Source organism: Schistocerca gregaria, unplaced genomic scaffold, assembly GCF_023897955.1.
Source record: "Schistocerca gregaria isolate iqSchGreg1 unplaced genomic scaffold, iqSchGreg1.2 ptg000244l, whole genome shotgun sequence".
NCBI lineage: Eukaryota > Metazoa > Arthropoda > Insecta > Orthoptera > Acrididae > Schistocerca > Schistocerca gregaria.
In genome coordinates, this window is record NW_026061753.1 from 6,826,885 (window position 1) to 6,840,759 (window position 13,875).

The window sequence follows — 13,875 nt, forward strand, 5'->3', positions numbered from 1 at the left end:
CTAAAACTTGAATTGTACTACTTCTTACTGGATATTACATCAACTTAGAAGCTTCATCTGTGTTCTACTATGGTGCTTTTAGTGTCTCCACATACCGCAGCACGCGACATAGCTTTGCAGACGGTAAGTACAACCGTTTCAGAGTGAAGAGCGGCCAATGTGACGATCTGGCTTTAAGGCGATTCGATAACAAATGACGAAAACGGACGGATTTCTTAGGTTTTTACTACATATGAACACTTTTCACATTCTCCCATGCAACTCGGCTGCTAGTCCTCCTTTCATGCAGAATCTTAAGGTCCTAGCTCATGTCCAAGGCACCAAAGCTAGCTAAAAAGTCAATAATCGATACCTAAAACTTGAATTGTACTACTTCTTACTGGCTATTACATCAACTTAGAAGCTTCATCTGTGTTCTACTATGGTGCTTTTAGTGTCTCCACATACCGCAGAACGCGACATAGCTTTGCAGACGGTAAGTACAACCGTTTCAGAGAGAAGAGCGGCCAATGTGACGATCTGGCTTTAAGTCGATTCGATAACAAATGACGAAAACGGACGGATGTCTCAGGTTTTTACTACATATGAACACTTTTCACATTCTCCCGTGCAACTGGGCTGCTAGTCCTCCTTTTATGCAGAATCTTAAAGTCCTAGATCATGTCCAAGGCACCAAATCCAGCTAAAAAGTCAATAATCGATACCTAAAACTTGAATTGTACTAGTTCTTACTGGCTATTACATCAACTTAGAACCTTCATCTGTGTTCTACTATGGTGCTTTTCCTGTTTCCGCCTACGGCAACACGCGACATAGCTTTGAAGACGATAAGTACAACCGTTTCAGAGAGAAGAGCGGCCAATGTGACGATCTGGCTTTAAGTCGATTCGACAACAAATGACGAAAACGGACGGATTTCTCAGGATTTTACTACATAGGAACACTTTTCACATTCACCCATGCAACTCGGCTGCTAGTCCTCCTTTAATGCAGAATCTTAAGGTCCTAGCTCATGTCCAAGGCACCAAAGCCAGCTAAAAGGTCAATATTCAGTACCTAAAACTTTAATTGGATTACTTCTTACTGGCTATTACATCAATTTAGATGCTTCATCTGTGTTCTAATATTTTGCTTTTAGTGTGTCCGCATACCGCAGCACGCGACATAGCTTTGCAGACGATAAGTACAACCGTTTCAGAGAGAAGAGCGGCCAATGTGACGATCTGGCTTTAAGTCGATTCGATAACAAATGACGAATGCGGACGGATGTCTCAGGTTTTTACTGCATATGAACACTTTTCACATTCTCCCGTGCAACTCGGCTGCTAGTCCTCCTTTCAGGCAGAATCTTAAGGTCCTAGCTCATGTCCAAGGCACCAAAGCCAGCTAAAAGTTCCATATTCAATACCTAAAACTTGAATTGTACTACTTCTTACTGGCTATTACATCAACTTAGAAGCTTCATCTGTGTTCTATTATGGTGATTTTAGTGTCTCCGCATACCGCAGCACGCGACATAGCTTTGCAGACGATAAGTACAACCGTTTCAGGGAGAAGAGCGGCCAATGTGACGACCTGGCTTTAAGTCGATTCGATAACAAATGACGGAAACGGACGGATTTCTCAGGTTTTTACTACTTATGAACACTTTTCACATTCTCCCGTGCAACTCGGCTGCTAGTCCTCCTTTCATGCAGAGTCTTAAGGTCCTAGCTCATGTCCAAGGCACCAAAGCCAGCTAAAAGGTCAATAATCGATACCTAAAACATGAATTGTACTACTTCTTACTGGCTATTACATCAACTTAGAAGCTTCATCTGTGTTCTACTATGGTGCTTTTAGTGTCTCTGCATGCCGCAGCACGCGACATAGCTTTGCAGACGATAAGTACAACCGTTTCAGAGAGAAGAGCGGCCAATGTGACGATCTGGCTTTAAGTCGATTCGATAAGAAATAACGAAAACGGACGGATTTTTAAGGTTTTTATTACATATGAACACTTTTCACATTCTCCCGTGCAACTCGGCTGCTAGTCCTCCTTTCATGCAGAATCATAAGGTCCTAGCTCATGTCCAAGGCACCAAAGCCAGCTAAAAAGTCAATAATCGATACCTAAAACTTGAATTGTACTACTTCTTACTGGCTATTACATCAACTTAGAAGCTTTATCTGTGTTCTACTATGGTGCTTTTAGTGTCTCCACATACCGCAGCACGCGACATAGCTTTGCAGACGATAAGTACAACCGTTTCAGAGAGAAGAGCGGCCAATGTGACGATCTGGCTTTAAGTCGATTCGATAACAAATGACGAAAACGGACGGATGTCTCAGGTTTTTACTACATATGAACACTTTTCACATTCTCCCGTGCAACTGGGCTGCTAGTCCTCCTTTTATGCAGAATCTTAAAGTCCTAGCTCATGTCCAAGGCACCAAAGCCAGCTAAAAGGTCAATAATCGATACCTAAAACTTGAATTGTACTACTTCTTACTGGCTATTACATCAACTTAGAAGCTTCATGTGTGTTCTACTATGGTGCTTTTCCTGTTTCCGCCTATGGCAATACGCGACATAGCTTTGCAGACGATAAGTACAACCGTTTCCGAGAGCAGAGCGGCCAATGTGACGATGTGGCTTTAAGTCGATTCGATAACAAATGACGAAAACGGACGGATTTCTCCGGTTTTTACTACATATGAACACTTTTCACATTCTCCCTTGCAACTCGGCTGCTAGTCCTCCTTTCATACAGAATGTTAAGGTCCTAGCTCATGTCCAAGGCACCAAAGCCAGCTAAAGATCAATATTCAATACCTAAAACTTGAATTGTTCTACTTCTTACTGGCTATTACATCAACTTAGAAGCTTCATCTGTGTTCTACTATGGTGCTTTTCCTGTTTCCGCCTACGGCAACACGCGACATAGCTTTGCAGACGATAAGTACAACCGTTTCAGAGAGAAGAGCGGCCAATGTGACGATCTGGCTTTAAGTCGATTCGATAACAAATGACGAAAACGGACGGATTTCTCAGGTTTTTACTACATATGAACACTTTTCACATTCTCCCGTGCAACTCGGCTGCTAGTCCTCCTTTCATGCAGAATCTTAAGGTCCTAGCTCATGTACAAGGCACCAAAGCCAGCTAAAAGGTCAATATTCAATACCTAAAACTTGAATTGGATTACTTCTTACTGGCTATTACATCAACTTAGATGGTTCATCTGTGTTCTACTATGGTGCTTTTAGTGTGTCCGCATACCGCAGCACGCGACATAGCTTTGCAGACGATAAGTACAAGCGTTTCAGAGAGAAGAGCGGCCAATGTGACGATCTGGCTTTAAGTCGATTCGATAACAAATGACGAAAACGGACGGATTTCTAAGGTTTTTATTACATATGAACAGTTTTCACATTCTCCCGTGTAACTCGGCTGATAGTCCTCCTTTCATGCAGAATGTTAAGGTCCTAGCTCATGTTCAAGGCACCAAAGCCAGCTAAAAAGTCAATAATCGATACCTAAAACTTGAATTGTACTACTTCTTACTGGCTATTACATCAACTTAGAAGCTTCATCTGTGTTCTACTATGGTGCTTTTCCTGTTTCCGCCTACGGCAACACGCGACATAGCTTTGCAGACGATAAGTACAACCGTTTCAGAGAGAAGAGCGGCCAATGTGACGATCTGGCTTTAAGTCGATTCGATAACAAATGACGAAAACGGACGGATTTCTCAGGTTTTTACTACATATGAACACTTTTCACATTCTCCCGTGCAACTCGGCTGCTAGTCCTCCTTTCATGCAGAATCTTAAGGTCCTAGCTCATGTACAAGGCACCAAAGCCAGCTAAAAGGTCAATATTCAATACCTAAAACTTGAATTGGATTACTTCTTACTGGCTATTACATCAACTTAGATGCTTCATCTGTGTTCTAATATTTTGCTTTTAGTGTGTCCGCATACCGCAGCACGCGACATAGCTTTGCAGACGATAAGTACAACCGTTTCAGAGAGAAGAGCGGCCAATGTGACGATCTGGCTTTAAGTCGATTCGATAACAAATGACGAATGCGGACGGATGTCTCAGGTTTTTACTGCATATGAACACTTTTCACATTCTCCCGTGCAACTCGGCTGCTAGTCCTCCTTTCATGGAGAATCTTAAGGTCCTAGCTCATGTCCAAGGCACCAAAGCCAGCTAAAAAGTCAATAATCGATACCTAAAACTTGAATTGGATTACTTCTTACTGGCTATTACATCAACTTAGATGCTTCATCTGTGTTCTACTATGGTGATTTTAGTGTCTCAGCATACCGCAGCACGCGACATAGCTTTGCAGACGATAAGTGCAACCGTTTCAGAGAGAAGAGCAGCCAATGTGACGATCTGGCTTTAAGTCGATTCTATAACAAATGACGAAAACGGACGGATTTCTCCGGTTTTTACTACATATGAACACTTTTCACATTCTCCCATGCAACTCGGCTGCTAGTCCTCCTTTAATGCAGAATCTTAAGGTCCTAGCTCATGTCCAAGGCACCAAAGCCAGCTAAAAAGTCAATAATCGATACCTAAAACTTGAATTGGATTACTTCTTACTGGCTATTACATCAACTTAGATGCTTCATCTGTTGTCTACTATGGTGATTTTAGTGTCTCTGCATACCGCAGCACGCGACATAGCTTTGCAGACGATAGGTGCAAGCGTTTCAGAGAGAAGAGCGGATAATGTGACGATCTGGCTTTAAGTCGATTCGATAACAAATGACGAAAACGGACGGATTTCTCAGGTTTTAACTACATATGAACACTTTTCACATTCTCACGTGCAACTCGGCTGCTAGTCCTCCTTTCAGGCAGAATCTTAAGGTCCTAGCTCATGTCCAAGGCACCAAAGCCAGCTAAAAGTTCCATATTCAATACCTAAAACTTGAATTGTACTACTTCTTACTGGCTATTACATCAACTTAGAAGCTTCATCTGTGTTCTATTATGGTGATTTTAGTGTCTCCGCATACCGCAGCACGCGACATAGCTTTGCAGACGATAAGTACAACCGTTTCAGGGAGAAGAGCGGCCAATGTGACGACCTGGCTTTAAGTCGATTCGATAACAAATGACGGAAACGGACGGATTTCTCAGGTTTTTACTACTTATGAACACTTTTCACATTCTCCCGTGCAACTCGGCTGCTAGTCCTCCTTTCATGCAGAGTCTTAAGGTCCTAGCTCATGTCCAAGGCACCAAAGCCAGCTAAAAGGTCAATAATCGATACCTAAAACATGAATTGTACTACTTCTTACTGGCTATTACATCAACTTAGAAGCTTCATCTGTGTTCTACTATGGTGCTTTTAGTGTCTCTGCATGCCGCAGCACGCGACATAGCTTTGCAGACGATAAGTACAACCGTTTCAGAGAGAAGAGCGGCCAATGTGACGATCTGGCTTTAAGTCGATTCGATAAGAAATAACGAAAACGGACGGATTTTTAAGGTTTTTATTACATATGAACACTTTTCACATTCTCCCGTGCAACTCGGCTGCTAGTCCTCCTTTCATGCAGAATCATAAGGTCCTAGCTCATGTCCAAGGCACCAAAGCCAGCTAAAAAGTCAATAATCGATACCTAAAACTTGAATTGTACTACTTCTTACTGGCTATTACATCAACTTAGAAGCTTTATCTGTGTTCTACTATGGTGCTTTTAGTGTCTCCACATACCGCAGCACGCGACATAGCTTTGCAGACGATAAGTACAACCGTTTCAGAGAGAAGAGCGGCCAATGTGACGATCTGGCTTTAAGTCGATTCGATAACAAATGACGAAAACGGACGGATGTCTCAGGTTTTTACTACATATGAACACTTTTCACATTCTCCCGTGCAACTGGGCTGCTAGTCCTCCTTTTATGCAGAATCTTAAAGTCCTAGCTCATGTCCAAGGCACCAAAGCCAGCTAAAAGGTCAATAATCGATACCTAAAACTTGAATTGTACTACTTCTTACTGGCTATTACATCAACTTAGAAGCTTCATGTGTGTTCTACTATGGTGCTTTTCCTGTTTCCGCCTATGGCAATACGCGACATAGCTTTGCAGACGATAAGTACAACCGTTTCCGAGAGCAGAGCGGCCAATGTGACGATGTGGCTTTAAGTCGATTCGATAACAAATGACGAAAACGGACGGATTTCTCCGGTTTTTACTACATATGAACACTTTTCACATTCTCCCTTGCAACTCGGCTGCTAGTCCTCCTTTCATACAGAATGTTAAGGTCCTAGCTCATGTCCAAGGCACCAAAGCCAGCTAAAGATCAATATTCAATACCTAAAACTTGAATTGTTCTACTTCTTACTGGCTATTACATCAACTTAGAAGCTTCATCTGTGTTCTACTATGGTGCTTTTCCTGTTTCCGCCTACGGCAACACGCGACATAGCTTTGCAGACGATAAGTACAACCGTTTCAGAGAGAAGAGCGGCCAATGTGACGATCTGGCTTTAAGTCGATTCGATAACAAATGACGAAAACGGACAAATTTCTCAGGTTTTTACTACATATGAACACTTTTCACATTCTCCCGTGCAACTCGGCTGCTAGTCCTCCTTTCATGCAGAATCTTAAGGTCCTAGCTCATGTACAAGGCACCAAAGCCAGCTAAAAGGTCAATATTCAATACCTAAAACTTGAATTGGATTACTTCTTACTGGCTATTACATCAACTTAGATGGTTCATCTGTGTTCTACTATGGTGCTTTTAGTGTGTCCGCATACCGCAGCACGCGACATAGCTTTGCAGACGATAAGTACAAGCGTTTCAGAGAGAAGAGCGGCCAATGTGACGATCTGGCTTTAAGTCGATTCGATAACAAATGACGAAAACGGACGGATTTCTAAGGTTTTTATTACATATGAACAGTTTTCACATTCTCCCGTGTAACTCGGCTGATAGTCCTCCTTTCATGCAGAATGTTAAGGTCCTAGCTCATGTTCAAGGCACCAAAGCCAGCTAAAAAGTCAATAATCGATACCTAAAACTTGAATTGTACTACTTCTTACTGGCTATTACATCAACTTAGAAGCTTCATCTGTGTTCTACTATGGTGATTTTAGGGTCTCCACATACCGCAGTACGCGACATAGCTTTGCAGACGATAAGTACAAGCGTTTCAGAGAGAAGAGCGGCCAATGTGACGATCTGGCTTTAAGTCGATTCGATAACAAATGACGAAAACGGACGGATTTCTTAGGTTTTTACTACATATGAACACTTTTCACATTCTCCCATGCAACTCGGCTGCTAGTCCTCCTTTCATGCAGAATCTTAAGGTCCTAGCTCATGTCCAAGGCACCAAAGCCAGCTAAAAAGTCAACAACCGATACCTAAAACTTGAATTGTACTACTTCTTACTGGCTATTACATCAACTTAGAAGCTTCATCTGTGTTCTACTATGGTGCTTTTAGTGTCTCCACATACCGCAGCACGCGACATAGCTTTGCAGACGGTAAGTACAACCGTTTCAGAGAGAAGAGCGGCCAATGTGACGATCTGGCTTTAAGCCGATTCGATAACAAATGACGAAAACGGACGGATTTTTAAGGTTTTTATTACATATGAGCACTTTTCACATTCTCCCGTGCAACTCGGCTGCTAGTCCTCCTTTCATGCAGAATCGTAAGGTCCTAGCTCATGTCCAAGGCACCAAACCCAGCTAAAAAGTCAATAATCGATACCTAAATCTTGAATTGGACTACTTCTCACTGGCTATTACATCAACTTAGAAGCTTCATCTGTGTTCTACTATGGTGCTTTTAGTGTCTCCGCATACCGCAGCACGCGACATAGCTTTGCAGACGATTAGTACAACCGTTTCAGAGAGAAGAGCGGCCAATGTGACGATCTGGCTTTAAGTCGATTCGATAACAAATGACGAAAACGGACGGATGTCTCAGGTTTTTACTACATATGAAAACTTTTCACATTCTCCCGTGCAACTGGGCTGCTAGTCCTCCTTTAATGCAGAATCTTAAGGTCCTAGCTCATGTCCAAGGCACCAAAGCCAGCTAAAAAGTCAATAATCGATACCTAAAACTTGAATTGTACTACTTCTTACTGGCTATTACATCAACTTAGAAGCTTCATCTGTGTTCTACTATGGTGCTTTTACTCTCTCCACATACCGCAGCACGCGACATAGCTTTGCAGACGATAAGTACAACCGTTTCAGTGAGAAGAGCGGTCAATGTGACGATCTGGCTTTAAGTCGATTCGATAACATATGACGAAAACGGACGGATTTCTAAGGTTTTTATTACATATGAACAGTTTTCACATTCTCCCGTGTAACTCGGCTGCTAGTCCTCCTTTCAAGCAGAATGTTAAGGTCCTAGCTCATGTTCAAGTCACCAAAGCCAGCTAAAAAGTCAATAATCGATACCTAAAACTTGAATTGTACTACTTCTTACTGGCTATTACATCAACTTAAAAGCTTCATCTGTGTTCTACTATGGTGATTTTAGGGTCTCCGCATACCGCAGTACGCGACATAGCTTTGCAGACGATAAGTACAAGCGTTTCAGAGAGAAGAGCGGCAAATGTGACGATCTGGCTTTAAGTCGATTCGATAACAAATGACGAAAACGGACGGATTTCTTAGGTTTTTACTACATATGAACACTTTTCACATTCTCCCATGCAACTCGGCTGCTAGTCCTCCTTTCATGCAGAATCTTAAGGTCCTAGCTCATGTCCAAGGCACCAAAGCCAGCTAAAAAGTCAATAATCGATACCTAAAACTTGAATTGTACTACTTCTTACTGGCTATTACATCAACTTAGAAGCTTCATCTGTGTTCTACTATGGTGCTTTTAGTGTCTCCACATACCGCAGCACGCGACATAGCTTTGCAGACGGTAAGTACAACCGTTTCAGAGAGAAGAGCGGCCAATGTGACGATCTGGCTTTAAGCCGATTCGATAACAAATGACGAAAACGGACGGATTTTTAAGGTTTTTATTACATATGAGCACTTTTCACATTCTCCCGTGCAACTCGGCTGCTAGTCCTCCTTTCATGCAGAATCGTAAGGTCCTAGCTCATGTCCAAGGCACCAAACCCAGCTAAAAAGTCAATAATCGATACCTAAATCTTGAATTGGACTACTTCTCACTGGCTATTACATCAACTTAGAAGCTTCATCTGTGTTCTACTATGGTGCTTTTAGTGTCTCCGCATACCGCAGCACGCGACATAGCTTTGCAGACGATTAGTACAACCGTTTTAGAGAGAAGAGCGGCCAATGTGACGATCTGGCTTTAAGTCGATTCGATAACAAATGACGAAAACGGACGGATGTCTCAGGTTTTTACTACATATGAAAACTTTTCACATTCTCCCGTGCAACTGGGCTGCTAGCCCTCCTTTTATGCAGAATCTTAAAGTCCTAGCTCATGTCCAAGGCACCAAATCCAGCTAAAAAGTCAATAATCGATACCTAAAACTTGAATTGTACTACTTCTTACTGGCTATTACATCAACTTAGAAGCTTCATCTGTGTTCTACTATGGTGCTTTTCCTGTTTCCGCCTACGGCAACACACGACATAGCTTTGCAGACGATAAGTACAACCGTTTCAGAGAGAAGAGCGGCCAATGTGACGATCTGGCTTTAAGTCGATTCGATAACAAATGACGAAAACGGACGGATTTCTCAGGTTTTTACTACATATGAACACTTTTCACATTCTCCCGTGCAACTCGGCTGCTAGTCCTCCTCTCATGCAGAATCTTAAGGTCCTAGCTCATGTCCAAGGCACCAAAGCCAGCTAAAAAGTCAATAATCGATACCTAAAACTTGAATTCTACTACTTCTTACTGGCTATTACATCAACTTAGAAGCTTCATCTGTGTTCTACTATGGTGCTTTTACTCTCTCCACATACCGCAGCACGCGACATAGCTTTGTAGACGATAAGAACAACCGTTTCAGAGAGAAGAGCGGCCAATGTGACGATCTGGCTGTAAGTCGATTCGATAACAAATGACGAAAACGGACGGATTTCTAAGGCTTTTATTACATATGAACAGTTTTCACATTCTCCCGTGTAACTCGGCTGCTAGTCCTCCTTTCATGCAGAATGTTAAGGTCCTAGCTCATGTTCAAGGCACCAAAGCCAGCTAAAAAGTCAATAATCGATACCTAAAACTTGAATTCTACTACTTCTTACTGGCTATTACATCAACTTAGAAGCTTCATCTGTGTTCTACTATGGTGATTTTAGGGTCTCCGCATACCGCAGTACGCGACATAGCTTTGCAGACGATAAGTACAACCGTTTTAGAGAGAAGAGCGGTCAATGTGACGATCTGGCTTTAAGTCGATTCGATAACAAATGACGAAAACGGACGGATTTCTTAGGTTTTTACTACATATGAACACTTTTCACATTCTCCCGTGCAACTCGGCTGCTAGTCCTTCTTTCATGCAGAATCGTAAGGTCCTAGCTCATGTCCAAGGCACCAAACCCAGCTAAAAAGTCAATAATCGATACCTAAATCTTGAATTGGACTACTTCTTACTGGCTATTACATCAACTTAGAAGCTTCATCTGTGTTCTACTATGGTGCTTTTAGTGTCTCCGCATACCGCAGCACGCGACATAGCTTTGCAGACGATAAGTACAAACGTTTCAGAGAGAAGAGCGGCCAATGTGACGATCTGGCTTTAAGTCGATTCGATAACAAATGACGAAAACGGACGGATGTGTCAGGTTTTTACTACATATGAACACTTTTCACATTCTCCCGTGCAACTGGTCTGCTAGTCCTCCTTTTATGCAGAATCTTAAAGTCCTAGCTCATGTCCAAGGCACCAAATCCAGCTAAAAAGTCAATAATCGATACCTAAAACTTGAATTGTACTACTTCTTACTGGCTATTACATCAACTTAGAAGCTTCATCTGTGTTCTACTATGGTGCTTTTCCTGTTTCCGCCTACGGCAACACGCGACATAGCTTTGCAGACGATAAGTACAACCGTTTCAGAGAGAAGAGCGGCCAATGTGACGATCTGGCTTTAAGTCGATTCGATAACAAATGACGAAAACGGACGGATTTCTCAGGTTTTTACTACATATGAACACTTTTCACATTCTCCCGTGCAACTCGGCTGCTAGTCCTCCTTTCATGCAGAATCTTAAGGTCCTAGCTCATGTCCAAGGCACCAAAGCCAGCTAAAAAGTCAATAATCGATACCTAAAACTTGAATTGTACTACTTCTTACTGGCTATTACATCAACTTAGAAGCTTCATCTGTGTTCTACTATGGTGCTTTTAGTGTCTCCACATACCGCAGCACGCGACATAGCTTTGCAGACGGTAAGTACAACCGTTTCAGAGAGAAGAGCGGCCAATGTGACGATCTGGCTTTAAGTCGATTCGATCACAAATGACGAAAACGGACGGATTTTTAAAGTTTTTATTACATATGAACACTTTTCACATTCTCCCGTGCAACTCGGCTGCTAGTCCTTCTTTCATGCAGAATCGTAAGGTCCTAGCTCATGTCCAAGGCACCAAACCCAGCTAAAAAGTCAATAATCGATACCTAAATCTTGAATTGGACTACTTCTTACTGGCTATTACATCAACTTAGAAGCTTCATCTGTGTTCTACTATGGTGCTTTTAGTGTCTCCGCATACCGCAGCACGCGACATAGCTTTGCAGACGATAAGTACAAACGTTTCAGAGAGAAGAGCGGCCAATGTGACGATCTGGCTTTAAGTCGATTCGATAACAAATGACGAAAACGGACGAATGTGTCAGGTTTTTACTACATATGAACACTTTTCACATTCTCCCGTGCAACTGGTCTGCTAGTCCTCCTTTTATGCAGAATCTTAAAGTCCTAGCTCATGTCCAAGGCACCAAATCCAGCTAAAAAGTCAATAATCGATACCTAAAACTTGAATTGTACTACTTCTTACTGGCTATTACATCAACTTAGAAGCTTCATCTGTGTTCTACTATGGTGCTTTTCCTGTTTCCGCCTACGGCAACACGCGACATAGCTTTGCAGACGATAAGTACAACCGTTTCAGAGAGAAGAGCGGCCAATGTGACGATCTGGCTTTAAGTCGATTCGATAACAAATGACGAAAACGGACGGATTTCTCAGGTTTTTACTACATATGAACACTTTTCACATTCTCCCGTGCAACTCGGCTGCTAGTCCTCCTTTCATGCAGAATCTTAAGGTCCTAGCTCATGTCCAAGGCACCAAAGCCAGCTAAAAAGTCAATAATCGATACCTAAAACTTGAATTGTACTACTTCTTACTGGCTATTACATCAACTTAGAAGCTTCATCTGTGTTCTACTATGGTGATTTTAGTGTCTCCGCATACCGCAGCACGCGACATAGCTTTGCAGACGATATGTACAAGCGTTTCAGAGAGAAGAGCGGCCAATGTGACGATCTGGCTTTAAGTCGATTCGATAACAAATGACGAAAACGGACGGATTTCTCAGGTTTTTACTACATATGAACACATTTCACATTCTCCCGTGCAACTCGGCTGCTAGTCCTCCTTTCATGCAGATTCTTAAGGTCCTAGCTCATGTCCAAGGCACCAAAGCCAGCTAAAAAGTCAATAATCGATACCCAAAACTTGAATTGTACTACTTCTTACTGGCTATTACATCAACTTAGAAGCTTCATCTGTGTTCTATTATGGTGATTTTAGTGTCTCCGCATACCGCAGCACGCGACATAGCTTTGCAGACGATAAGTACAACCGTTTCAGTGAGAAGAGCGGCCAATGTGACGGTCTGGCTTTAAGTCGATTCGATAACATATGACGAAAACGGACGGATTTCTAAGGTTTTTATTACATATGAACAGTTTTCACATTCTCCCGTGTAACTCGGCTGCTAGTCCTCCTTTCATGCAGAATGTTAAGGTCCTAGCTCATGTTCAAGGCACCAAAGCCAGCTAAAAAGTCAATAATCGATACCTAAAACTTGAATTGTACTACTTCTTACTGGCTATTACATCAACTTAGAAGCTTCATCTGTGTTCTACTATGGTGATTTTAGGGTCTCCGCATACCGCAGTACGCGACATAGCTTTGCAGACGATAAGTACAACCGTTTCAGAAAGAAGAGCGGCCAATGTGACGATCTGGCTTTAAGTCGATTCGATAACAAATGACGAAACTTACATCAACTTAGAAGCTTCATCTGTGTTCTACTATGGTGCTTTTAGTGTCTCCGCATACCGCAGCACGCGACATAGCTTTGCAGACGATAAGTACAACCGTTTCAGAGAGAAGAGCGGCCAATGTGACGATCTGGCTTTAAGTCGATTCGATAACAAATGTCGAAAACGGACGGATGTCTCAGGTTTTTACTACATATGAACACTTTTCACATTCTCCCGTGCAACTGGGCTGCTAGTCCTCCTTTTATGCAGAATCTTAAAGTCCTAGCTCATGTCCAAGGCACCAAATCCAGCTAAAAAGTCAATAATCGATACCTAAAACTTGAATTGTACTACTTCTTACTGGCTATTACATCAACTTAGAAGCTTCATCTGTGTTCTACTATGGTGCTTTTCCTGTCTCCGCCTACGGCAACACGCGACATAGCTTTGCAGACGATAAGTACAACCGTTTCAGAGAGAAGAGCGGCCAATGTGACGATCTGGCTTTAAGTCGATTCGATAACAAATGACGAAAACGGACAGATTTCTCAGGTTTTTACTACATAGGAACACTTTTTACATTCACCCGTGCAACTCGGCTGCTAGTCCTCCTTTAATGCAGAATCTTAAGGTCCTAGCTCATGTCCAAGGCACCAAAGACAGCT